The sequence below is a fragment of the Mustela putorius genome, unplaced genomic scaffold, assembly GCF_011764305.1.
Source record: "Mustela putorius furo isolate JIRA1106 unplaced genomic scaffold, ASM1176430v1.1 tig00000508_pilon_pilon_pilon, whole genome shotgun sequence".
NCBI classification, from domain to species: Eukaryota; Metazoa; Chordata; class Mammalia; order Carnivora; family Mustelidae; genus Mustela; species Mustela putorius.
The window spans coordinates 9590902-9618362 of record NW_025421402.1 but is presented as its reverse complement, the minus strand read 5'-3'; the positions used below and the strand labels follow the sequence as shown (position 1 = coordinate 9618362).

Sequence of the window (27461 nt, the reverse complement as noted above, 5' to 3'; positions counted from 1 at the left end):
AATGGCCCCAATTTCAATCAGTGTGGCTGCAATGATTTTTTCTACTAACTACAGGAGTCAGGCCAAACATCACAGGTTAATGTCACAGTTTCTCATAAGACCCCTCCTCTCACTTCAGACACCAGCTGCCAGTTAGGGGTTCCAGGCCATCCTCACTTCCGAGCAGCTTGCTACGAATTGAGGATTTCTACTCACGTTCCTCTCAAGTTTGATCATGGGCTAGAATGATTCACAGAACTCCAGGAAGTGCCATACTTATGACTACACTTTTACTAGAGCAAAAGGATACAAATCAGAACCAGCTTATTTGGAGAGATGCATAGGGTGAGGTATGGAAGGAACCCAAATACAAGACAGACTCCAGTCATCTCCCTGTGGAGTTCCAGGCATTGTTACCTCCGCCAGGCGCTCAAAAATATGGCCAAACAAGGAGGGTCACCTGAGTTTCTTTGTTGTCTGCAGTTTTAATTGGGGTTTCGTGACAGAGGTATGGTTGATTAAGTAACTGGCCTCACAGTTGAACTCAAGTGTCCCAGCCTCTCTCTGCTACTCAGAGTTTAGGCTGATATAAGCTGGCTTAATGCCCCAACCCTCTAATCACATGTTTGGTCTTCATGACATGGCCAGCCCCTTTCTGAGTCATTTCCTTAGCAGAAACTACTCTGGGGTGGATCATGAATCATCTTATTACCATAAACTATGAGGGACCTCCATAAGTATTAAGGACACTCTTCTCACTTGGGATATTCCAAGGGTTTGGAGGCTATTTGCCATTAACCAGGGACAAAGTCAAGCTGAACGCACTATTATACAGTGGCTAAAAGATTTTGTTAGTGTCTGAAAAGCACTTAGAACAGTGCAGACACATAGAAAGCACTGCATCAATGTTTGCTAAGGAAATAATACATTCTCACTCCACTTTGAAGATGCCAAACCAAAATTCATCTATTTACTGAATATTGATATCTTTTAGAACAAATTTTTGGGTATAATAGCATCAGACAAAAGGACTTTTGTTGTATTCTTTGTGTTTTTCTTTTAGGTCCTTTTATAAAATCTAGAAAGCATAATGAACTATAATTTTATGCCAATAAACTATGTTGGGAAGTATGTGGCATGAAACCTACACCAACAGATAGGCTGCCAGAAAATTTGGATTCTAGTCCTAGCTTTGTTTTCAATTAGTTGTTTGACTTTAGGAAATTCCTAACCTCCTTGAACCTCGGTTTTTTTTTTTTTTTAATCTGGCATTGATATCCTTGCTTAGGGATCATTTGGCACCAAAATATTTCTTGGATGAAAAACACATTTTTTTTCTTATCTCTATACTCCTCCCTTTGGCCTCCTGTCCACCATGTTTTTCTAAGGAATTAAAAAAAAAATAAATTTCATTTAGATCAGATCTGAAATGTTGTCTGGTGGGAAAGTCAATATTCTGATTCATTTGATGTTATTACTCATAGTATTGTTAGTGTTATGATTATTCAGGTCACTGATGCCTGCAAGTATTAGGAATCACAACATCATTATAATGGTAAATGTTAAGTGAGATAGTGAAAATGCCATGTGCTGGGAAAATTTGATGGTAGAACATGTTTTTATCCTATTTCATGGTGTTTTTTTTTTTTTCAATGGCTTGTCTAAATATTTGTTGTTCAGTGATGACAATATAAATTTATAGCTAGCATTTATTGACAGTAAGATACATGTAAACGTCTATTCCCAAGATAGGGTAAGACAGAAAGCTAATATCTATAACTAGATCTATATTTATATCTGTATCTATCATCTATTTAGCTATCAATAGCTAGCTGGTTATAAACAACTATATATAGAAAGACCAATAGGATGAAGAAAGTATTAAAAAAATCATATAAAACTCTTTGATGATAATAATGAAAAGACGTTACTTGAGTGAAACAGTTTTATATTCTTTATTTTTTTTAAATTTTTAAAGTTAAATTCAATGTAGTTAACATTTAGTATATTATTACTTTCAGGAGTAGAATTTGGAGATTCATCAGGTACATATGCTCTCCAGTGCTCATTACATCAAGTGCCCTTCTTAATGCTCATCTCCCAATTACCCCACTGCCCCCCACCAACCCTCCAGCAACCCTCAGTTTGTTGCCTGTAGTTGAGTCTCTTATAGTTTGCCTTCCTCTCTGTTTGTATTTTTCTTTCAGAAAGAACATCACATTAAAATATTCGTGGGCACCTGGGTGGCTCAGTGGGTTAAGTCTTTGCCTTCGGCTTGGGTCATGGTCTCAGGGTCCTGGGATCAAGCCCCATGTTGGACTCCTTACTCAATGGGGAGTCTGTTTGAGGATTCTGTCTCTCCCTTTTCCTCTGCCCCTTCCCCTGCTCATGGTCTCAATCTCTCTCTCTCTCAAGTAAATCTTAAAAAAACCATTTAATTACTACTTGAAAATTTTATAGCCTTTATATCCAGAGGTTGTTCTTGTAAAACTTCATACTTGTAGGAGAGCATTTTTTTGGGTAATGAGTTTCTCTTTCTTTCTTTCTTTTTTTTTTTTTTTTTAAGATTTTTATTTATTTATTTGACAGAGATCACAAGTAGGCAGAGAGGCAAGCAGAGAGAGCAAGGGGGAAACAGGCTCCCTGCTGAGCCGAGAGCCCAATGCTGGGCTTGATACCAAGACCCTGAGATCATGATGTGAGCGGAAGGCAGAAGCTTAACCCACTGAGCCACCCAGGTGCCCCTAGAAGAGCATTTTTTACGTGGTTCTTGTGAGAGATGAAAGGGTCCTGTAGTCAAGTATACTTGGGAAATACTGGAGTGCTTTCCACAGTCAAAGAAAAAAGAAGCTAGAATATCTTTACAGTATCCAAGGTTAAGGAATTTGCAGCATTTTCCAAATATATTTACCCATGCAAATCTTTCTTAGTGAAATACTCTTTAATGCCACAGGAAACACTAAACAGCAAAAAAAAGAAAAAAAAATCCTAACAAACAAGCAAACAGGTAACCCCCCCCACCAAAAAAAACATGTTTCAAAATAGCCCTTAAACCAAGGCAAACACTGGACTGTTGATCTCACACAGAAAGAATTTGACTTATGTAGTTCATAGTACATTGGCTATTTTATTACCTAGTTAATAGTTTTTAAAAGAGCAATGTAGAATATAATTGGAAATAATTATAAAAAACCAAAATATCAGCAGATCTTAATAAGACTAATGCTGAATGAGAAAGCAGAAATACATGAATGGATATAGAACTTAATTTTATAGAACTTAATTTTGCATAGAATGTAACAGATGTTCATAGTATAACTGTGGCATTAAGGAAAAGTTAAATCATGTTTATGATCTTTGTAGACGAACACATTTTTGGCAAGGTATCTGTAAAAAATGATTTAAAAAACCATTTGTTAAAAATTTTTGTTTTGTTGGTAAACTCCTGTTATCTGGAAAATTAATTTATACAAAGCATCTCATTCTCTAACAGCGCCAGACCATGGAAGGGAGATTAACTATGATCTGAAGGAAAAAACTCTATGATCAGGAAACTGGGACTACTTGTGCAACTTTGTTATATTGGATCCAACTTTTAAATTTCCCCGAATCCAGCTTTTCTCAGATGTAAAATAAAGATGGGGCAGTCGGCTTCCCAGGATTATCATGAAATCAAACGAGACCCGATACATGAAATCATCTAATACTCACTTACAAAACAGGAGCCTGTAATAAGGGTTCTTCAAAAATAATTTACTATTGTTATTTGAAGTCTAAAATGCCTTGGAATCATTTAATTTTCCAAAACCTCTTTAGGCTGGTGATCCAACAGGTTTGGCATTTTTAGAAAAAGCAAACTGTCGTTATGAGGGCCAGATGCTGAAGGAGGGTAGAAAGAGGATTTAGCAATTGATGATTTTTAAGAGCAATTTCGTGAGTGGTGAGGTTGGAGGCCAGATTTCAGGGCTGTGAGTATCAACAAGGAATTCGATCTAGAAGCCTGGCGGAGAAGAAGAGAAGGAAATAGGGTAGAAGCCTGAAGGGTTTAGGCAAGGGATTCCCCCCCCCCACCCCCCCACATTGGGAGGAGATGACATCCTTAAATTTCTTGATATCAGCAAGAATAAAGAGGAAGAGTAGAAGGAGTATGGATAAAAGAATCGGGTGCGTTTCCAAATCAGGCTTTCTCACTCACTCAGTGTTGAGCACCACCCTTAGCCCCTCCGAGTCCCTGTGAAAAGGAGATGCTAATAATACCCTCCTTCTCCCCTCTCCATGACACTGGGGTGAGGCAAAGCCAGTAAAAACACCTTAAAAGCTATAAGGTATGCTATCCTATAAAATAAGTATAAATCTTTTCAGAAGATGGTCTCTCTGTGTCCAAGGTGCTTACCTTTATAGGGGGTGCAATGACAATGTCCTTTGGCTGCTTATAAAGGGCACTCGTAGAGAAGTGTTTATGGAACTGAACTGCTCTAACAGGGCAAATACACTTTTAGATTACAAGGCAAATCAGTCCTCCCGTTTACAGGCTGAGAGCCCTTCCCCGGCTCTCTGGACATTCGGCCTCGGTTCTTGTTTTCATTACTTACCAACTGCTGTGCGGCCTGTCAGGTCTGTGTTCTTCATCTCACACACTTTCACCGGATCTCACAGCAATTTTCTGTCTGGAAAAATTGCCTGCTCTTTGTTTTCATCGAGGTAAAACGGTAACCACTTAAGGCCCATTTATACAAGGAGAAAAAAAAAAGACTGTTTAGAAACCTAGTGTCAAATACGGCTTTTTCAAATCGTGTTGTGTTTGGAACACTGTAGTATCAACAGAGTCAAAAGTTAGATTTTTTTTTTTTTTTTATTTTGAGTATGCAGACTGTGAAAGATCTTCTGGAGTCTGAACTTTAAATACAACCCCTTAAAGTCTGATTGAGTTTATTCTTCAGCTCTTTAATTTATTTTTGGCACAGCATAGGCTATGTGGGGCCAAGGAAAAAAGACATTTTCCAAGAATTGTGGATCCTCAACAAGAATCGAAACACCTTAGAAGGAAAAACTTCACAAAGATTTTTAACAGTTTATTTTCTGATTTAAAGATTTATTCCTCAAGCAGGTATCGTTCTAGACATGGGGAGATAAAGATGAACAAGGCAGTATATTGTTCTTTTTCATTTATTTATTATTTTTTTAAAGATTTAAAAAGAGAGAGACTGTGCTGGGGGAGGGGCAGAGAGAGACAGAGAAGCAGACTCTCCATTGAGCAGGGAGCCCGATATGGGGCTGCATCCCAGAGATCAGGACCTGAGCCAAAGGCAAACAGATGCTTGACCGACAGAGCCACCCAGGCGCCCAGCATTTCATCGTTTTAAATGAACTTTGGCATATAGGAAAATAATTGTAATGCAGAATGGCGAACGTTATGATGGATTGTGTATACAATCTAGTAGTTGCAGAAGAAGCCTTGCAGGGGAGCAGAGGGGGCCAGAGGTCAGCTGTGAGAATAAATGGTGGCGTGTCGCAGGCTGCTTGCCAGACCAGAGGTTTTTAACAAGCTGACAGCTACTGCAAACAACCTAAGTGGGGGGAACCCAGAAGGGCGGTGCGACCAGAACGACTTTTTATTTTGTTTTGGGAATTTAATCTTTTATTTATTTTTCTTTGCAGCTTGATTGAAGCAAGAGTGACATATAATAAACTGTACATATCTAGCTACATTTTGACATATTTCTGTACTTGTCAAATAACCACCAGGATTAAGATAACGAACGTGCCCACTACCCCACATGCTTCCTTGGGTCCCTCGGTAAGCCTTCCCTTCTGTCCCTTTTCTCTCCCCTTCTCAAGGAACCACCGATCTGCTTTCTGTCACTTGGGATTAGTTTGCATTTTCTGAAGGTTCATACAGAGAGAACCGTACACGGCGTGCTCATTTTTCATCTGGCTTCTTTCACTCACCATAATTATTGAGATATTCACCCATGTCATTATGTGTATCAATATATCATTTCTTTACTTTCTTTTTCTTTTTTTCTTTTTTTGCTTAGTAGTGTTTCACTGTGTGGATATGCCTGCTTTTGCTTTTCCATTTACCTGTTGACAGACATGTGGGTGGTTTCCAGTCTTTGGCTACTGAATCTGAAGTTGTGAGTATTCCTATACAAGCTTTATAAGGGCATACACTCTCATGTCTCTTGGGTAAATGCCTGGGAGGAATTGACAAGATCAAAGGTATATATAGGCTTAATTTTTTTTAAAGATTTTATTTATTTACTTGACAGAGAGAGATGGAGAGCACAAGTAGGCAGAGAGGCAGGCAGAGGGAGAGGGAGAAGCAGGCTCCCTGCTGAGCAGAGAGCCCAATGTGGGGTTCCATCCCAGGACCCTGAGATCATGACCTGAGCCGAAGACAGAGACTTAATAACTGAGCCACGAGTCACCCCTATATAGGCTCAATTATTTTTTTTAAAGAGATTTTATTTATTTATTAGACACAGAGAGAGAGATCACAAGTAGGCAGAGAGGCAGGCAGAGAGAGAGGCTGAGCAAAGAGCCCAATACGGGGCTCGATTCCAGGACCCTGAGATCATGACCTGATCAGAAGGCAGAGGCTTAACCCACTGAGCTACCAAGGTGCCCCTATAGGCTCAATTTTTTAAAAAATATTTTATTTATTTATTTGACACACAGAGAGAAAGACAACAAGAGAGGGAACACAAGCAGGGGCAGTGGGAACGGGAGAAGCAGACTTCCCACTGAGCAGGGAGCCTGATGCAGGGGCTCAGTTCTAGGACCCTGGGATCATGACCTGAGCCAAAGGCAGACGTTTCACAACTGAGCCACCCAGGTGTTCCTAAGTGGTTGTACCTTTTTATATTCCCACTAGCATTGTATGAGACGTTTAGTTCCTCTGTATCCTTGCCAAAACTTGTTCTAGTTTGTCTTATTAAAAGTTTCATCTATTCTAATAGATATGTAGTGGTATCTCATTGTGGTTCTATTTTGCATTTTCCTAATGACTAGTGATATTGAACATCTTTTCATTACTTATAGCCATTCATATATCTTCTTTGTTGATGTGTCTGTTCAGATCATTTGCCCATTAAGAATATTAGACTATTTTTTATTATTGGGCTTTAAGAGGTCTTTATATTTTCTGGGTCTTTTATCAGACATATGATTTGCAAATAGTTTTTCTTGGGTAATGACTTTTAATTGTCTTAACAATGTCTTTCAAAGAGCAGAAGTTTTAAATTTTAATCAAGTTGAATTTATCAGTTTGTTCTTTTTTGAAACAGCTTTATTCATCTATAAATGACATAAAAAGTTGCCCATATTTAATAGTACAATTTAATGAGTTTGGACACATGAAAAAGTCTGTGATACCATTCCCAAAATCTAGGTGGTAGACATATTTAATACTCCTGAAGTTTCTGTGGGTCCCTTTGCTTTATGGGTGTGTGTGTGTGTGTTTGTGTTAAGAACACTTGGTATGAGATCTATCCTATTCCAAAATTTTGAAGCTTAAAATGCTGTATTATTGAGTATAAGCACTGTGTTGTACAGCAGATCTCCATAACTTATTCATGTAGCAGAATTGAAACTTTATACCCATTGAATAAGAGCTCCCCATTTGCCCTCTTTTGGTGCCCTGGTAACCACAATTATATTCTCTGCTTCCAAGAGCTTGACAGTTTTAGATGGTATTATGCAGATATCTTCTGTGACTGGCTTATTTCACTAATCTACGTCCTTCATGTTTATCCTTGTTTTCACAAATGGTAGGATTTCCTTCATTCTTAAGGCTGAATAATATACCGTTATATGTATAGGTTATATTTTTCTATCCTTTCATCCATCAATGAACATTTAGGTCACTTCCATATCTGGAAGCTGTAGTGAATAATGTTTCAGTGAACATGGGAATGCATGTATCTTTTCAAGATGCTGATTTCAGGGACACCTGGGTGGCTCAGTTGGTTAAGCATCTGCCTTCAGCTCAGGTCATGGCCCTGGGGTCTTGGGATCAAGTCCCACATCGGGCTCCTTGCTCAGCAGGAAGCCTGCTTCTCTCTGCCTGCCACTCTCTCTGCATGTGTGCTCTCTCTCTCCTTGACAAATAAACAAAATATTTTTTTTTTTTTTAAAGATACTGATTTCACTTATATTGGATGTATACCCAGAAGTGGAATTGCTGGATAAAGAAGTTTTGGAGGAATCGTCAAACTATTTTCCATAGCTGCTGCAAATTTGTTTTTTTAGGGATTATGCTTTTTGTGTATGTAAAAAAGCTTTACCTAAGCCAAGATCACAGGAGTTTTCTCTTCCATTGTCTTCTAAAAGTTGTATAGGCTTAGGTTTTAAATTTAGGTTTGTGATTCATTTTGAATTAAATTTTGTATTTGTCAAGGTATGCATTAGATTTTTTTTCCCATTAGATATCCAATTGTTTTTAGCCCTATTTATTGGAAAAGACCATCCTTTCTCCATGACAGAAGGTAAAGGAGGGGACAGACTGTAAAGTATCCTCCAAACTGAGAAGGCGCTTGGAGACTGAAAAGGAAGGAGGCAACTTCCTACAGCTTACACAGAGTTTTATTCAGGGTAACTTACTGACAGCGAGGCTCAGGCCGATGACAATCCAGAACTCTGCAGCTATTCTCCACATAGTCCAGACCTTAGTCTACAGAATTTATAGAGTGAAGAGATGCCCGGGAGGGCACTGTAGTGAGATCAGAGTGTTTGTATGCATCTAACTGACAGCTAACATTTAGTTAGATGTTGTGGTGTCCCACGTGTGCATCAGGAAAGGGAAAGACTGGGTTATCTCTAACAAATTCATGGGAGGCCAAAGCAAGTCTCTCTACATTCTAGACCTGGTGGTTATTTTTAAGGTATGTCTATTAGTCTCCAAGGGGCCTGGAACATACAGCCTCAAGAGAGGTCATCTAGTGGACGAGAACAAGATGGAAGACTAAGGACGGAGTTGGTATTGTCAGCATTCCTACCTCCACCCCTGATGTCTTATGGCCGGTGCAATCTTTTACATGCCATTCTTCTGCAATGACCATACAGCCAGATGTCAGGAGGTGACTTGCATCCCTATGTCACAGGAATAATATAGATAGCAATGTGAGATTAATATACCTGTCTGTCAAAATACTTGGAATTAGGCTTTCCCATTGACCTTGTAAAGAGATGAGCCATCTGGTGAAAGCATTAGCAAAAGAGATCTTTACACGATCAATAACTTTTGTGTATGGGACACTAAGTCCAGCATTCTGTAGATCCAGCAGTCAGAATGATTTTGTGAATTTCAACATAATGGTGGCCCATGACACGGAGATGTTACCTGAGGCAACAGGGGGGGACATCAAGACAAATGTTTTAATTTTTCTTAAGATTTTATTTATTTATTTGACAGAGAGGGAGAGAGATCACAAGTAAGCAGAGAGGCAGACAGAGAAATAGTGGGAAGCAGTCTCCTTGCTGAGCAGAGAGCCCAATGCGGGGCTCGAACCCAGGACCCTGAGATCATGACCTGAGCCAAAGGCAGAGGCGTAACCCACTGAGCCATCCAGGTGCCCCATGACAAATGTTTTAAAGGAAATAAATGTGGTAAATCTTCATTTAGTAACAACTAAAGTAGCTGTTTGGTCCCCATGAACCACTACCATCTCTAGCTTCTCACCATTACTCGTTCTTGAGGGACAGGCTGACAGCCATTCTAGGTACTTCCTGTTAGAAAGGGGCATAGATTAGGATTTAAGGAATGAAAGGGCCTTGCATCTAGTTTTTCCCTAGCACGAGGCTGAGCCCCCATCCTTCACAGAGCCATTGTTTCAGAACTCTCATGCATAGACTTAGGTGGAACCTCATTTCACATTTTGTGATCTGAGGTCACTTCAGCTGAACAGTTGTCTCATTTCAGGAGGCAGTTCCATAGGTGAGTGCTTATACTCATTGTCCTACTATTGGTAGAAAATTAGACACATATGCAAGGAAACCAGGATTCAGGATGCAGCCCAGTTTTATAGGTAAATAAGAAACAGTCAAGGACAATTAATCAGAACCAGACTCTAAAATCTATAAAAGTGCATTACTGAAACACAATTTTTTTCTCTCTAAAGTTATCTTATTTCCCTCAAAGCTAGCCAAACTAATCTGCTTGTGAAACAAGTCCAGTTTTAACAAACTTGACCTAATTATTTACATTAGTACAGCAAGAACAGTGGCTGGCCATGTAGGTTCTTTTAAATCAGCTTTGCTGGTACTTTCCATAAGGAATTTCAGATTAAGCATTTAACAGCATTTTGCGGCTAAGAACAGCATTTTGCGGCTAAGAACAAAGTGAAATACTTGCCATTAGACTTGCCTATGATACTGTACATTTGGGTTACTTCTTTTCTTCTCCAGGTCCCCCAAATATTCTGAGATTCCTGAGTCTGCCAGGAAGTGATGTTCCTTACGCATCTGGTACGGCCCCTAGGAATCCTGTAAACTAGGTACCAGGCGAATTTTTCCGAGGGGCTTCATTAGCGCCATAAAGTCAAGCTTAGCTCCTTAATGCTATTTGGTCATATATGCCTCCCTCAAATATGACATTCTAGTCAAAGCCTTGATGGTGTCCTGTTATAGGAGCACAGATTCTTATTGAACTTAAGCAAATAATTATCATTTCCATGAAAGTAAGAATACTCCTCTCTTGCTCCATCAGCCTCTCCCTCTCCTTAAATAAATAAACAGATCTTAAAAAAAAAAAAAAAAGGAAAGGAAATAAGAATACTCATTGAGGGGGCATCCGGGTGGCTTAGTCATTAAGCATCTGCCTTCGGCTCACATCATGATCCCAGAGTCCTGGGATCCAGCCCTACATAGGGCTCCTGCTCAGCAGGAAGCCTGCTTCTCCCTTTCCCACTCCCTCTGCTTGGGTTCCCTCTCTCGCTGTCTCTTTCTCTCTGTCAAATAAATAAAAAAAACTTTTAAAAAATAAAAAAGAATACTCACTGAGAGTTTCCGAATTTTGGAGAGACCAGGTAGGGAGAAAAAGATAACTGTTTCCTTAAATCTGGAAGAGTAAACATTAGAGAACCAGCAATGTTTTAAACAAGAGTCAAAAAACTGTAATTTTCCTCAGTTCATTCAGTCTCATGTTAATAATTCTTGCTCTGTATGAATGCAGTTTTTCCATTAGTTCCAGAAATTCTTATTCAGCTTGGTTTTATGATCCTAACGGTATAAGAAATCTGTATTTGTCAAAAGTTCTCTCCATGAATCTTCTTGAAGATGAAACACATTTAGCAAAAGCATCAGAATAATAACTGTAAGCAACAAAAGACTCAAAAATAGCCACAGTTAAAGATCTGATAAAGTTCACTCTAATGCAACTGACAAGAAAATTTGTTTTTTTTTTTCTGTGACATACACTTCAATAATTAGAATTCCAAGTGATGACATTATACCAGGACATATCAAGATCTTAGGAACTTTATATGATTTCTAGAATAGTTATAGAATTCTTCCAGATAATATAACCTAAGAAGGTTATCCTCACTTATTTGACATTACTTCCATGTAACTTGACATACCAAGACTAATTAATCAAGAGCTTCATTTAGAATTTAAATTTGGGGAAGTTTGTTAAAAATATCAGAAGGCTTTAAGCACATGCCTAAATAGAGCACAGATCATTATAAAACTTTATTACCTAATTAACCAAGGTGGCAATAAGAGGTTCTTAAGGCAAATATAGAAGGTGACACAGTTGTTAGCAAAACTTAGTTCTTTTAATATTGGTAAAATTCCATTTTCTCAAGCAATTGAAGACCTGATAATGTTAAAATATAGAAACTGTTTTGTTTTTTCTGGGCAAAGAGAAAAAAATGTTTATTTACAATTTCTTATCAAGAGTAGACCAATAATCTGCAAGAACTTTATCTTAACAGAGAAAAAACAAATTCTAATCTCTTACCCATACTTTTAAATATCTTTCATTCCAGTCTTTGTCCTGACCATGCACAAACTTCTTTTTCAAAGATTCCTATTTCACAAACTTCCTACAACTTTCTTTTTTATTTAGATTTTGTCCTAAGATTTCCCTCTAAACATCCAGTCTCATTTTAGGAAAAACTTACTTTCTTTTCCCTCAACAAAAATGTATTTCCCCTTTTCATACCTTTTTTTACTAACAATACATACCTTACTTCTTCATCTTCTTCTTCTTCTTCTTTTTTTTAAAGTAGGTGCCAGGCCCAACATGGAACCCAACATAGGGTCTGAACTCATGACCCTGATATTAAGACTTGAGCTGAGATCAAGAGTCAGCATCCCACATGCCTTACTTTGCTTGCATCCAGTTGTCTCCCTTCTTATTTCTAGTAGTCTTTTTTTTTTAAAATTTTTTATTTCTTTTCAGCAAAACGTATTCATTGTTTTTGCACCACACGCAGTACTCCATGCAATCTGTGCCCTCTCTAATACCCACCACCTGGTTCTTCCAACCTCTCACCCCTCACCCCTTCAAAACCCTCAGATTGTTTTTCAGAGTCCATAGTCTCTCATGCTTCACCTCCCCTTCCAATTTCCCTCAACTCCCTTCTCCTTCAGAAAGGATGAATACCCAACTTTTGTAGCATCATGGACGGGACTGGAAGAGATTATACTGAGTGAAATAAGTCAAGCAGAGAAAGTCAATTATCATATGGTTTCACTTATTTCTAGTAGTCTTAATTACATTTATTAGAATTCTTAATGCTTAGAAACTTTCCAGTGAAAACTGAGTAGTAGGCAATTGTGAACTGTCTGTTACACCAGAATTCTTTGGATTGGCAAGTTTATGAATATATATTTTGTAACTTCCAGAAACATTTAAAAAAATAATTTTAATGTTGATAACTCTGAACACATATTTTTTAAAACAACAACCTTAAATTAGCTTTAATACTAAGTATTTTTCCAGATCACATGAACTTGGAAACACATCTGGGTTGCTTTCCTTCTTTCTGAGCTTTAGAATGCCCAATTCGTGCAAGCACTTGCCTTTAAACCAATTAAATAGAGCTCTTTTACAAAATAATTTGAGCAATATGATTTGGAAGTCAAAAAGTATTTCACATTTACAATCACGTAGGTGGACACACACAGAGACAGATGTAAAGACCTGATAGGTACTGATATTTATGGAGAAAAACTTCAAGATTTGTATTTGTCCCTGAAATTAGTCTTGAGGTTACTAAGAGCCATCTTAGCAGTTTGTATTTTAAAAAGTCTTCTTCCCGCCTCTACTCCACCTTTTTTTCCCCTTAAGTGTTAGGTGATTGTAGGCTAGGTTTACATTTCAAGGACAGGACAAGTTGTGTAACTTGGAAGAGGTGGAGAAAGAACACAACTTTTCCCAAAAATGACTTTGGTTTCCTGAAGTCCATAATTCACAAGCCTTCAAGATAAATAGGGGAAGATTTGGGATCAGTAAAGGAATAGGTGACCTTTGGATTGCCTCTAGAGTTGCATTTCTAGCTTTGTAAAGTTTTGTAAGATAAGGAAAGCTGCTTTCAAAACTTCAAAGAACTGGGCTGCAGGTGAAGTGACATTATGGGTTGATCTCATCTGATTCCATTTTCCTCAATTTGCTTCTTCCTCTCTGGGTACATTTTGTTAGTTTCCTGCAAGGATAGTATCCTGTCAGTGTTTTTAGAAACTTCGGAAATACCAATCAAAATATGCATTCCACTCTGATTGTTTAGTTCAATAGCCAGCTTTCTCAAATTGGGTCTGCAAATACAGTAATTAGGTATTTTAAAGGATCCTCATGTACGACATTTGAGAGGTAAAACCATCCATAGCACAATCCTTTGAAAATCTTTCTTCTGACATCCTTCACCCAGGGATTTCAAGGCTCAACTTGAACAGGCATTTAATCCCCTAGGGCATTTACCAAAGGGATCTTTCTTTTAAAATATCCCCGCCATACATTCCTTTAGTCTTTGCAATTAACAAAATGGAGATTTTGTTGTGGTGGAGTCAAAGCTCACTTATCTGCCAATCCCTTCAGGTGCTGAACAAAGGATGTTTAGGTGGCCACTTTACCTCTCTGGCCATGGGATGGGTGAGTTCAGTCACCAGGGACTCAAGTGGGATGGTGCTTACGGAAAACTCAAGGTGACCAGTTGTCCAGAGTAAGTGAGCCCCATGTGTGCTGCTGCCGCCCGCTGCTTTGCTCCTGCTCCCAGACCACCCAGGCACACACACCACTGACATCCCCACCTAGCTGGGCAAGATTTATAACCAAATGTAAAGGGTTCATCGTTTGGGGTACATCAAATTCAACATAACCCAAAGGAGTGTTGAAAGCAAAGAACTTTTTTTTATCACTTGTTACAAGCGGGGAGACAGGAGATAGCTCTCAAAGCACCACCTCTTTACTCATAATTCCTTTTCTGTGGAGTGTTGTCATGTACAGAGCTGGGCTTGGGGAGGGTGCTGGGCAGCTCGGGATTCCCCCACAGAATGTGGGCTTTGCCCTCATGACCCCTTTACCCATGCTTCTTTCTTTTTCCATCTCTTGCCCGGCTCAACAGCTGGTAGAAGGTGCAAGAGGAGAGGGACTGTAAAGTATCCCCCAGACTGAGAAGGCATTTTGAGGTGAAAAAGCAAAAACAGGCAACTCCATACAGTTTACACAGAGTTTCATTCAGAGACACTCACTGATGGGGAAGATTGGGTGGACGTCAATCCGGAGCTGTGCAGCTATGCTCTGCAAAGTTCCAACTGTAGTCTACAGATTTTATAGAGTAAGGGGATGCGAGGAGGGCACTGTAGTGACATCAGAGGGTTCCCATGCACTTCAAAGGGTTTGCGTGCTCTTAGTTGACAGCTAGCATTTGATTAGATCACATGGTGCCAATTGTGCATTAGGAAGAGGAAAGACTATGTTGTCTCTAACAGATTTAGGGGAGGCCAAAGCAAGCCGCTCTATATTCCAGACTTGGTGAGCATTTTTAAGGTGTACACATTAATTCTCCAAGGGGCCTGGAACATGTAGCCCCAGGAGAAGCCATCCAATGGTTCAATAGCCTCTCCAAGACAGAGGGCCAAGAATGCAGTCACTGTTGTCAGAACTCCTACACTGGACTTAATTGCCTTTGCCCATCTGTTGAAACTCAGTTGTCCACATACATGTGGATCTATTTCTGGATTTTACAATCAGTTCCTTTCATTACTTTGTCTGTATGTCATTATCACACCACCTTGATGACTGTAGTCTTATAATAGGTCTTGATATCAGATCATGTTAATGGTCCAATTTGGCCTTTTTAGAAGTTATTTTGGCAATTTCTAGGTCCTTTGCATTTTCATATAAATTCTGGAAACACTCTTTCAGGAGCTACAAAAACTCATGCTGAGATTTCTTTTTGATTGTGATAGGCTATACATCAATTTGGGAGAAATGAAATATTAACAATATTGAATGTTCCACCTTATTACGTGGTATAGCTCTGTGTTTACTTAGATCTTCAATTCCTCTCCACGGTGTTTTGTAGTTTTAAGGATGCCAGTCTTTTCCACGTTTTGGTAGGTTGGTTTATCCTTCAGCATTTCATATTTTTTTGATTCCATCTTTAAAAAGCAGAAGAGTTTTTTCTTTTTTGTTTTTATTTTTATGAACAATTTTAGGTTCACAGCAAAATTGAGCAGAAAGTTACAGGGGTTCCTATACACTCCCTATCCTTGCAAATACACAGTCTTTCTCATTGTCAATACCCCACACCAAGTGGTACATTTGTTATAACTGAGAAGCCCATACAGACACATCATAATCACCTACAGTTCATAGTTCATACTGGAGTTCATTAATGATGTTGAACATCTTGTACATCCTATGGATTTTAGCAAATATATAATGGCATTTATTCACCATTATAGCATTATACAGAAAGTTTCACTACCCTACAAATTCCCTGTGATTCATTTCTCCTTCCCCATTAATGCCTGGCAAACATTGAACTTTTTACTGTTTATAAGTTTTGCCTTTTCGAGAATGTCATATATATTGGAATCACATAGTCTGTAGTCTTTCCAGATTGGCTTTGTTCCCTTAGTAATACACAGTTAAGGTTCCTCCATATCTTTTCATGCCTTGATAGCTCATTTCTCTTTAGTGTTAACTAATAACTTTATTGTCTGGATGTGCCACAGTTTGTTTATCCATTCACTCACTGAAGGATGTCTTTCTTGGTTGCTTCTAAGTTTTGAAAATTATAAATAAAGCTGCTATAAACATCCTGATGAAGGTTTTGGTGTGAACATAAGTTTTCAGGATCTTTGGATAAATATGATAGGGTATGATAGAGCATAGGATCATATGGTAAGAGTATGTTTAGCTCTGTAAGAAACTACAAACTGTTTTCCAAAGTGACCATACCATTTTGTATTCCAACAGCAGTGAATGAGAGCTCCTGTTTGTCCAGAAGTTCTCCAGCTTTTGGTGTTGTCAGTGTTCTTATGTGTTCTTAAAAAACACAAAGTGTTTTGCTGTTCTAATAGATGTGCAATGTTATCTTGTTGTTTTAATTTGCAATTCCCTAAAAATGTATCATGTGGGCCCTCTTTTCATATGCTAATTTTCTCCTGCATATTTTCTTTGGTGAAGTGTCTATTCACATCTTTTGTCCATTGTTCAATTGGGTATTTAGTTTTCCATTTTTGAGGTTTTTTTTTTTTTTAAAGATTTTATTTATTTATTTGACAGAGAGAAAGATCACAAGTAGGCAGAGAGGCAGGCAGAGAGAGAGGAGGAAGCAGGCTCCCCGCGGAGCAGAGAGCCTGATGTGGGGCTCTATCCCAGGACCCCAGGATCATGACTGAGCCGAAGGCAGAGGCTTTAACCCACTGAACCACCCAGGTGTCCTTTCCATTTTTGAGTTTTTTTTTTTTTAAAGATTTTATTTATTTATTTGACAGAGATCACAAGTAGGCAGAGAGAGAGGAGGAAGCAGGCTCCCCGCTGAGCAGAGAGCCCAATGCGGGACTCGATCCCAGGACCCCGAGATCATGACCTGAGCTGAAGGCAGCAGCTTAACCCACTGAGCCACCCAGGCGCCCCCATTTTTGAGTTTTAAGAGTTCTTTGTATGTATTATATAACAGTCCCTTATTAAATATGTGTTTTTGCAAACAACTCTCCCAGTCTGTGTCTGGTCTTCTCATTCTCTTGACAGTATCTTTTGCAGAGCCTAAGTTTTTAATTATAATAAAATCCAGCTTATTAATTCTTCCTTTCATGGATGATGCCTTTAGTGATTTATCTAAAGAAGTCATTACCAAATCCAAGGACCGTTAGATTTTCTCCTACCTTATCTTCTAGGAGTTTTAGACTTTTGTGTTTTACATTTAAATCTATGAATCATTTTGAGTTAACTGTTGTAAAGGGTGGAAGTTCTATATCTATGTTCCTTTCGTGAAAATGGATATCCAATTGTTCCAGCACCATTTGTTGCAAAGACTATCTTTTTCCCACTGAATGGCCTTTACTCCCTTGTCAAAAATTATTTGACTGTATTTGCGTGGGTCTATTTCTGACTCTGTTTTGTTTCATTGATCTATTTGTCTTTTCTTTTGCCAATACCACATTGTTTTGATTACTGTAGTTTTATAGTGAGTCTTGAAATGAGGTGGTGTCTGTTCTCTGACATTGTTCTTCCCTTCAGTGTTTTGTTGGTTATTTTGGATCTTCTGCTTCTCCATAAACTTTACTTCTCCATAAACTGAAATCCCATGATATCTTGCTGAGATTTAGACTGGAGTTGCAGTAAGTCCATGGATCAAGTTAGGAAGGACAAGCACCTGACAATATCAAGTCCTCCTACCCATGAACATGGAATATTTCTCCATTTAGTTCTCCTTTGATTTCCTTCATCAGAGATTTCTGTTTTCATTGTATAGATCTTGTTCATATTTTGTTACATTTATACCTATGCAGTTCACTTTGGGGGGTGCCAATGTAAATGGCTTAATTTCTGATTTCATTTGTTCATTGCTGGTATATAAGAAACTAATTGACTCTTATGTATTAACTTTGTGTCCTAAAACTTTACTATGATCATTTATTATTTCCAGGAAATTTTTTTTTTGAATTCTGTGGATTTTCTACATAGATAATCATGTCATCTATAAACAAAGACAGTTTTATTTCTTCCTTTCCAATTTGTATATTTTTTATTTCTTTTTCTTGTCTTACTGCATTAGCCAGGACTTCCAGTATGATGTTGAAAAGGAATAGTGAGAGAGAAAATCCTTGTTTTATTCCCAATCTTATTGGGAAGGTTTCTAGGTTCTTAACATTAAGTCTGATGTTAGCTATAGGTTTTTGGTAAATGCTCTTTAACAGGTTGAGGAAGTTCCTCTCTATTGATAGTTAGATGAGGGATAGTATGACAGATGAGTATCGAATTTGTCAATTTTTTCTCCATCTATTGATATGATCATGTAATTGTTCTTCTTTAGCCCGTTGTTGTGATAAATTATATTAATTGATTTTTTCTTTCTTTGCCCCAACTTTATTGAGGTATGATTGACAAAAACAGTACATATTAAGGTTGTAAAAAAATATTACAGAAGTACAATGTGAGGATTTAATATACATGAACATTTTGAAATGATTACTACAATCTAGTTAATATACCCATCACTCACACAGTTACCTGTGTGTGTGTTGAGAACATTTAGGACCTATAAGTATATAATACAATATTACAAACCATAGTCACTATGCTATATGTTGTATCTCCAAGACATATCCATTTTGAATAACTGTATAACTTTGTCTAACTAATAACTTTCATAACTGCATAAACTTTGTATCTTTTGATCAACACATCCCCATTTCCCTCACCCTGCAGCTGCTAGTAATCAGTTTTCCTCTTTGGTTCAATGAATCTGCCATTGTTTTTTTTAGACTTCAAATATAAGCGAGATCATTTGGTATTTGTCTTTCTGTATCTGGCTTATTTCACTAGCATAATGTCCTTTGTTCATTCATGTTCTCACAAATGGCTGAATTTTCTTCTTTTTTATGACTATATAATAATATTTCATTGTGTGTGTGTGCATATGTGCCCGTGTGTGTGTGTGTGTGTGTGTGTGTGAGAGAGAGAGAGAGAGAGAGAGAGAGAAAGAGAGAAGCATTTTTAAAATCCATTTATCTATAGATGGGCACATAGGTTGTTTCCATTGTCTTGCCTATTTTGACCAATGTTGCAGATGAACACGGAGTGCAGCTATCTCTTTGAGTTATTGATTTCATTTCCTTTGGATATATTCCCAGAAATGGGGTTGTTGGATCATGCAGTAGTTCTGTTTTTATTTTTTTGAGGACTTTCTATAATGCCTGTACCAATTTACATTTCCACCAACAGTATACAAGGGTTTTTCTTCATATCCTTGCCAACACTTATTATGTCTTGTCTTTTTTGATAATAGTCATCCTAACAGTAAAGTGATATACTTCACTGTGGTTCTGATTTGCATTTCCCTGATGATTAGTGATGTTGAGCATGTTTTCCTGTACCCATTCACCATTTGTGTGTTTTCTTTGGAAAAATGTGTATTCACATCTTTTGTCCATTCTTAAAACAGGTTATTTGTTTTTTTTTTTTAATCTTTTATTTTTGCTATTGAGTTGTACGAGTTCCTTATATATTTTGGATATTAACTTCTTATCAGATTTATGGGTTCTTTCCACCTGTACCATGGCCTGAAAATGTTCTTCAGTAAAGTCATAGATTTGTTACCTGTCCCTCAGGGACCATTATCCCTCATTGCCTGATGTTCAATGTCTTGAAAATCATTGTTTCATGCATTTTGTCCATTTGTTGAGTGTTGTTTAAGATAATATAAATCTGGTTTCTCTTACCCCATCTTGGTCAGGAGCTAAAACTTGAAGATACCTTTCCATATTAGAATGCATTAATATATTTCAGTTTTTATTAAAGGAAGCACTATATTTTTATTTTATTTTATTTTACTTATTTATTTGAGAGATAGAGTGAGAGAGAGAGAGATCATGAGTAGCAGGGACGGTAAAGACCCCACCCTGAGCAGGGAGCCTATTTCAGGACTTGATCCCAGAACCATGGGATCATGACCCAAGCTGAAGTCAGATGCTTAACTGACTGAGCCACCCAGGAGCCAGAGGAAGCACTGTATTTTGTATTTGTGCTGTAATTTATAAAGGGTATTTAGATTGTTCCACTTTGTTTTCTTTACAAATGAGATGTAGTGCATTTTCTCAGTGTTATCTGAATTGCACTAAATTTTGCATGAAATGACTACTTACTGAGATACTTAAAATCGTATACATATCAGCAAAATTGAATGCCTAGTACTTGGCCAGAATTATATTAAGCAATGTATATAATCATATTAAAAATTCTTATTTAAAGACATGATACTTAAAAGAATTAAAGCATAAAGTAAAATAGTAAGAATGTACAGTCACCTTCAGTTTATCTGGAGTCCTAGGGGAATTAGGTAGGCTGGATAAATGTCAATTTTGTACATCTGTAAAGTTAAAAAATCAACTAAAAAATGATTTGAACTCAACTTAGTTGAAATCCTGAAAACTATTATTTACTTCTTAACTTTAGTATAAAGAATAAAATTAAATAGTTTAACCATATCTCGATGATTCACAATTATTCTTGTAAACTCAAACACATATATGCTGATGTAGAAGTTGTGGGACATCGAGATGAATTAGTACTGGCAAATGCCATCAGGATTAGAGTAGAATGGCCATGCATTTTAGCTGACTTCTTGGTAGAATGTCTCTTTTCTTCCAAGTATTTTCATAGTGCACATTTTATCTTAGACTTAGTATATCAATTTTTAGAGTGGTTTATGTTTATATCTTTTTTTTTTTTAAGACTTTATTTATTTGACAGAGAGAGACACAGTGAGAGAGGGGAACACAGGCAGGGGAGTGGGAGAGGAAGAAACAGGCTTCCCGTCAAGTGGGGTGCCCGATGCGGGGCTCGATCCCAGTACCTGGGATCATGACCCAAGCTGAAGGCAGACACTCAATGACTGAGCCATCCAGGCGCCCCTATGTTTATGTCTTTTTATTCTGCTATATTTTTAGTTCTTGGAAGGCAGGAACACTCTACTTGTCATGTCTTTCAACCCCACAGTTCCTGGGTAAGTATTGGATATGATTAATTAAACAAGGTACACAAAGGACTTAGGAGAGTAAGAAATTTCAAACTCTTTTGGGATGAATTGGGATATAAATAAATATGTAAGTTAAGGCAACAGTATTGAAAAGGCTAAGAGTCCAATATTACAGCAAGACAAATAGTTTGTATCTTAATCTAAAATTTATCTCTATACATGCTGAAAGTTTGGTAATGTGTATGGGGGCCAGCAAAAATATACAAAGAGAGTGAGAGATGAATAATTTGGAAAAAGGAATCTCTCCAGGAACTCTAAGGATAAAGAAATTTTACCTTTTGGCTTCTCAGGAGGAAGAAGAAAACAACTTAGGTTTGAGTGTTTTGAGTCTTCTTTCCCATCCAATGTATTGTCATAAGGCCAATGAGAGGGAAATTCTGAAGAGTCTAATACAGTAGTTGGGGGGGGGGGAAAGAGTCTAATATAGTAATTAGTTAGTTGAACAAATGTATATATTGAGCTCTTACTATTCAGTTATCACTTTGCTAGCAAAATTCAGAATCTACTTTTTACATGTTTGCTAACTAACCATCGTTTACTTCTGAAATGCAATTTTTCTTTGGGATCAGGAAGATAAACCCTAACATGGATGAACTGGAAATTAAGATACAAGGCACTTCTCAAAGATTTTCCTTTACACTAGGGATAACTTTTGCTTTCACCATTTGAAACATAAATATGGAAAAAAGATAGCAAGTTCCCAGTTTGAGAGAGACAACCTTTAGGAAGATTTTGATATATTTTAACAGAATTACCATCTGTGTTTTAAATTTTATTCATAATTTATGATTGCTACCCCTGCCCACTTTCCAAGCAAGGTCTAAACTCAGAGGGAAAATTTTTCTTTCCTTTTTCTTTTATCTTATGTGTATTGAAGAAGTTGTATTTTGAAATTGAAAAGTATAGAGGATAGCTGATCTCTTTTTTGCTATGGGGATTACTTCCACATCCCAGAGAGTGGTGTGAAGTAGGGCTACAGGAAAGATGTGCTGCAGAAGAAAAAAGCATAGTGAGAAGCATGATGATGCTGTTTCCAATTTTTAACCACATACTTTGGAGAAAAAAAATGATCTTAGAAAAAATGATTAAGAATACAGATGGTCCCTGGCTCACGATGGTTCAATTTAAAAATTTTAGACTTTACAATGATGCAGAAGCAACACACAATCCGTAGAAACCATACTTTGAATTTTGAATTGTGATCTTTTCTTGGGCTAGTCATATGTGGTAAAATATTCTCTTATGACGCTGGGCAGCTCCCAGTCAGCCATGTGCTCACCAGGGTAAACAACCGATAGAACTATGACCGTTCTGTACACATACAAGATTCCGTTTTCTACTTCCACTGTTTTTCTCAGTATTCAATACGCTGCATGAGATATTCATCACTTTATTATAAAAGAGACTTTGTGTTAGACAATTTTGCCCAAGTGTAGGTTAATGTAAGTGCTCTGAGTTCATTTAAGGTAGGCTGGGCTAAGCTATGATGATGGGTAGGTTAGGTGTATTAAACGCATGTTTGACTTATGATGGATATATTGGGATATTGGAATGTAATCCCATCATAAATTGAGGTAGATCTGTACTGAATTCAACACTCTCTTTTTAATCTGCAGACTTCTAAATGCAAAAGATTCTATTTTAGAACAAATCCTTCTCTGACAAATTCTCTTTCCTGATACATTTTGGTATGTAGTTAATTTTATAAATTGCCTAAAATATAACTTCTTTCTATTTTGCTAACTCATTGAATCAGTTTTGTAACAATTGAATCAAGGCCTGAATGAGAGGATAATAAAGATAGGATAGATTAAGAATAAGTACTTCAAACAATGGAAAAGAGTTATTTCAACATGTTCTTTTCTTGCCACAACACACTCAACTAGGCACATCTGGATTTTTGACTTTCTGAAAAAGTTATGGAGATGTAAAGAAACAAATATTATATACAATTGTACCATTCATTGCATTTGACAAATGTCTCCCCATTTTTTCCTTCCTAACCCCCACTCCCCGAAACCACCCTTCTATTTGTTTTTATGAGTTTGACTCCTTTACATTCCACATATGGTGGAATCATGTGGTTCATATCTCAATAGGTGAGATCATGCTGTATTTGTCTTTTTGTGTCTGGCTTATTTTACTTAGTATACTGTCTTCTGGGGTCATCCGTTCTGTTGCACATAGCAATATGCAACAATATGGTTGCCCCGGGAAGACAGTATAATAAGTCTAATGTCTTTTTTTTTGAAGGTGGAATAATAGGCTGAATAATATTCCAGTGTCTGTGTGCATGTACGTGTGTACACAGCAATACACACCTCTACACACATACATTGAGAAAATAGTGAATGTGGGAGTGCAGATATTTCTTCAAGAAAGCACTATTCTTGGGGCGCTGGGAATGCTCAGCTAGTTAGGCACCCAACTCTTGATCTCAGCTCAGGTCTTGATCTCAGGGTTTAGAGTTTAAGCTCTACTCTTGGCATGGAACCTACTTAAGAAAAAAAAAGAAGGTACTATTATCAAACATATCTTCTTGCTAAGACTATTTATGGATTTTTAACCCATCTCATGGAGAACATCATGGCTAATATTACCAGCATCATCACTCGGTCTTCATTTGATTTGATCATTTGGACTGTTACTCAGTGTCAACAGCATCATGGTGGTTCAAGTATCAGGCCAGTGGAGACCACTGGTTTTAAAACGATGGTCAGTGGAATCCTGGGGTTCTGTGGATGTGCCTCAAGTGTCAGTTAAGGGCAGAAGCTAAAGGCTAAATGGGCAACCTTGTGCCGAACCAGGGTTTGAATTAGAACAATTTCATATTTATCTGTTTTGTATTTTGGGGTTTCTACTAAAGTCTTCCTTTGAAAATAGTTTTCCCTTACAAAGAAGATACTTGAATACTTATGCTACAAATGATTTGTTATGGTCTATCTCTCCTCTCTTAATAAAAATGTATCCATGGGTAAAACTAAAACAAAAATGGAACCACATATAAAATCATCACCAAAAGCACTATAATGATTCATAATTGCTGTAGTGATTAATGACATATCATTAATGATAGCCCACTAAGGGATGTGGCAGAGGAAATATAAATTGCCGGTTATGTCTAATTCTCTGTACCTGCAACTTCAACTACTTCTTCCAATTTTAGAAAGCAGATAGGAAAGCAAGTGAGTGAGAGAGTGGTACTATTCAGGGGATAACCTTGAATCTATTCTAATTTAAAAGAGAAAGTAAATCATTTGTATGATTGACATCCTAATTATTACTGTTAAAAGTATTTCAACATCCCTCATTACTAATGACATCACACTGTTTGAGGATATTCTAGGGTAAGGAGCTGAGAGCAAGAAGTCTTAAAATATGGAATTGTTGCATGCAAGGGATACAGTCTGTTGAGGACACCTTAGATTTTTGAGTTACAATAACCCTTATTCTATATTTATTATTATTTTTTTATTATTTTTTAAATTTTTTTATTTTTTATAAACATATATTTGTATCCCCAGGGGTACAGGTCTGTGAATCACCAGGTTTACACACTCCACAGCACTCACCAAAGCACACACCCTCCCCAATGTCCATAATCCCACCCCCTTCTCCCAAACCCCCTCCCCCCAGCAACCCTCAGTTTGTTTTGTGAGATTAAGAGTCACTTATGGTTTGTCTCCCTCCCAATCCCATCTTGTTTCATTTATTCTTCTTCTACCCACTTAAGCCCCCGTGTTGCATCACCACTTCCTCATATCAGGGAGATCATATGATAGTTGTCTTTCGCTGCTTGACTTATTTCGCTAAGCATGATACGCTCTAGTTCCATCCATGTTGTCGCAAATGGCAAGATTTCATTTCTTTTGATGGCTGCATAGTATTCCATTGTGTATATATACCACATCTTGATCCATTCATCTGTTGATGGACATCTAGGTTCTTTCCATAGTTTGGCTATTGTGGACATTGCTGCTATAAACATTCGAGTACACGTGCCCCTTTGGATCACTACGTTTGTATCTTTAGGGTAAATACCCAATAGTGCAATTGCTGGGTCATAGGGCAGTTCTATTTTTAACATTTTGAGGAACCTTAATGCTGTTTTCCAGAGTGGCTGCACCAGCTTGCATTCCCACCAACAGTGTAGGAGGGTTCCCCTTTCTCCGCATCCTCACCAGCATCTGTCATTTCCTGACTTGTTCATTTTAGCCATTCTGACTGGTGTGAGGTGATATCTCATTGTGGTTTTGATTTGTATTTCCCTGATGCCGAGTGATAAGGAGCACTTTTTCATGTGTCTGTTGGCCATCTGGATGTCTTCTTTGCAGAAATGTCTGTTCATGTCCTCTGCCCATTTCTTGATTGGATTATTTGTTCTTTGGGTGCTGAGTTTGCTAAGTTCTTTATAGATTCTGGACACTAGTCCTTTATCTGATATGTTGTTTGCAAATATCTTCTCCCATTATGTCAGTTGTCTTTTGATTTTGTTAACTGTTTCCTTTGCTGTGCAAAAGCTAGAAGATAATCTACCTGGCAAGAGAGAAAACATCCTTGGAGGATGATGGTGATTCTGCCTCACAGGACTGATGTGAGACTCTCATGAGGTCCTCTGTGAACGACGCTCATAAGGAAACAGTTCTTAGTGCCCTGGAGTGAAACGGAGAAGGCATACCTCACTTAAACAGTGTAGCCAGGAAGAGTGGGGGACTGAAACCTGATTAATAAGTTAATTGAAATGAAACCAAACAGCTTGTTTGCAGTAATACAATCCTCAAAGCACCGTTTTGTAGGAGACTTGGATCTCTAGGAAAAGGGGAATTTATGCTAGAAATAGAATCAAGAGGGTAAAAACCTGTACTATTACTAGAAATTAATAGGCCAAGGCTTTGCATGTTCTCTTCAGGAATAAGTCATGGATTTACAAGTGACTTATTTAAATTAGAACTGTCACCCACTAACTGTTCTGGTAAGCTGTGGCAGCAGCGAGTCTAGGCTGGGCTTGGGGACATAATACACGGAGGGAGCAACAATACCTAGAGGATACTTTCAATAACCTGACCCAACTTCCTTTTTTTTATTAATTTATTTTTTAAAAGATTTTATTTATTTATTTGACAGAGACAAAGCGAGAGAGGGAACACAAGCAGGGTAGGTGGGAGAGGGAGAAGCAGGCTTCCCGATGAGCGGAGAGCCTGATGCAGGGCTTGATCCCAGGACCCTGAGATCATGACCTGAGCCGAAGGCAGAGGCTTAATGATTAAGCCACCCAGGCGCCCCCCCCACCCCAACTTCCTTTATTTTATTTTATTTTTATTTAAGTAGACTCCACACCCTTCGTGGAGCCCAGTGCTAGGCTTGAACACATGACCCTGAGATCAAGACCTGAGCTGAGCTGAGTCAGACAATCAGACATTTAACCCATGGAGCTACCCAGGTGCTTTATTTTCTTATATTTTAATAGCAGGTTGGTTGTAAATGAGGTGAGCAGGAGGTAGGTGTGGAGGGGCCCCTAAAGGATCCAGTTAAGAGGTGAAAATGTTCAAGAGAGAAAATGCTTCTAGACCTCCTTCCTTCATAACCAGCATTTCTGAAAACTTTCTGGGTTTTGCGACTTTCAGTAGCACATGCAGAGATCCAAATAACCAATCCAATAAAATTAGATACAGTAACATTTTTATCTGTAACTTTATAAATCAAAACTTGTTCCAGACAAATCATTAATGGTTGAGAAACTGGGTGCTGCTAACATTACTAACAGAGATCACAGGACTTGGTAGGAATCTTGCTTCAGAGTGTGAGGAAAATTGCCTGAGATGTGTTTTACTAGATGCCAGGAGTGTTTCGAAGGGCAGAAAACAGGTTACAACAATGGAACTTCAGAGCATTCCCAGAATGTGCCAAAGGTGTGAGGTGAGACACTATTTGCTAGATTTGAATCAAGAAAGAATCCTTCCAATTAGATACATCATTATGGTTAAAGACGGAGCTCTGCGGTGACACGCACCCAGGGTTGAATTCCTGATTGCTCAGGCACCTAGCGACCTTGGATAAATTCTTTAACCTTACCAAGACTTGCTTTCCCTATTTTTGAAATGGCATCATAATGAGAAATTTTCTCCTAAAATGGGATTAAACGACCGCTTGCAGAGTTGCCGATAACTCTTCTTACACCCATTATCATGAATAATAACCAAAATGCTATGCAGAATCATATAAAGCTTCTAAAATGTGAGAAGCCACAAAATACAAATGTGACCCCCA

General features: G+C 37.9%; 1 long non-coding RNA gene across 1 annotated transcript in view; it reads right to left on the bottom strand.

The window, feature by feature from the left end:
* The window catches only part of LOC101688933, a 30616-nt gene extending 25862 nt beyond the window's left edge, over positions 1-4754 (bottom strand). Inside the window, exon 1 of the long non-coding RNA XR_001179174.2 lies at positions 4572-4754. This is a non-coding gene — a long non-coding RNA (uncharacterized LOC101688933). The remainder of the gene's footprint in view (positions 1-4571) is intronic.
* Positions 4755-27461: the final 22707 nt, after the last annotated feature.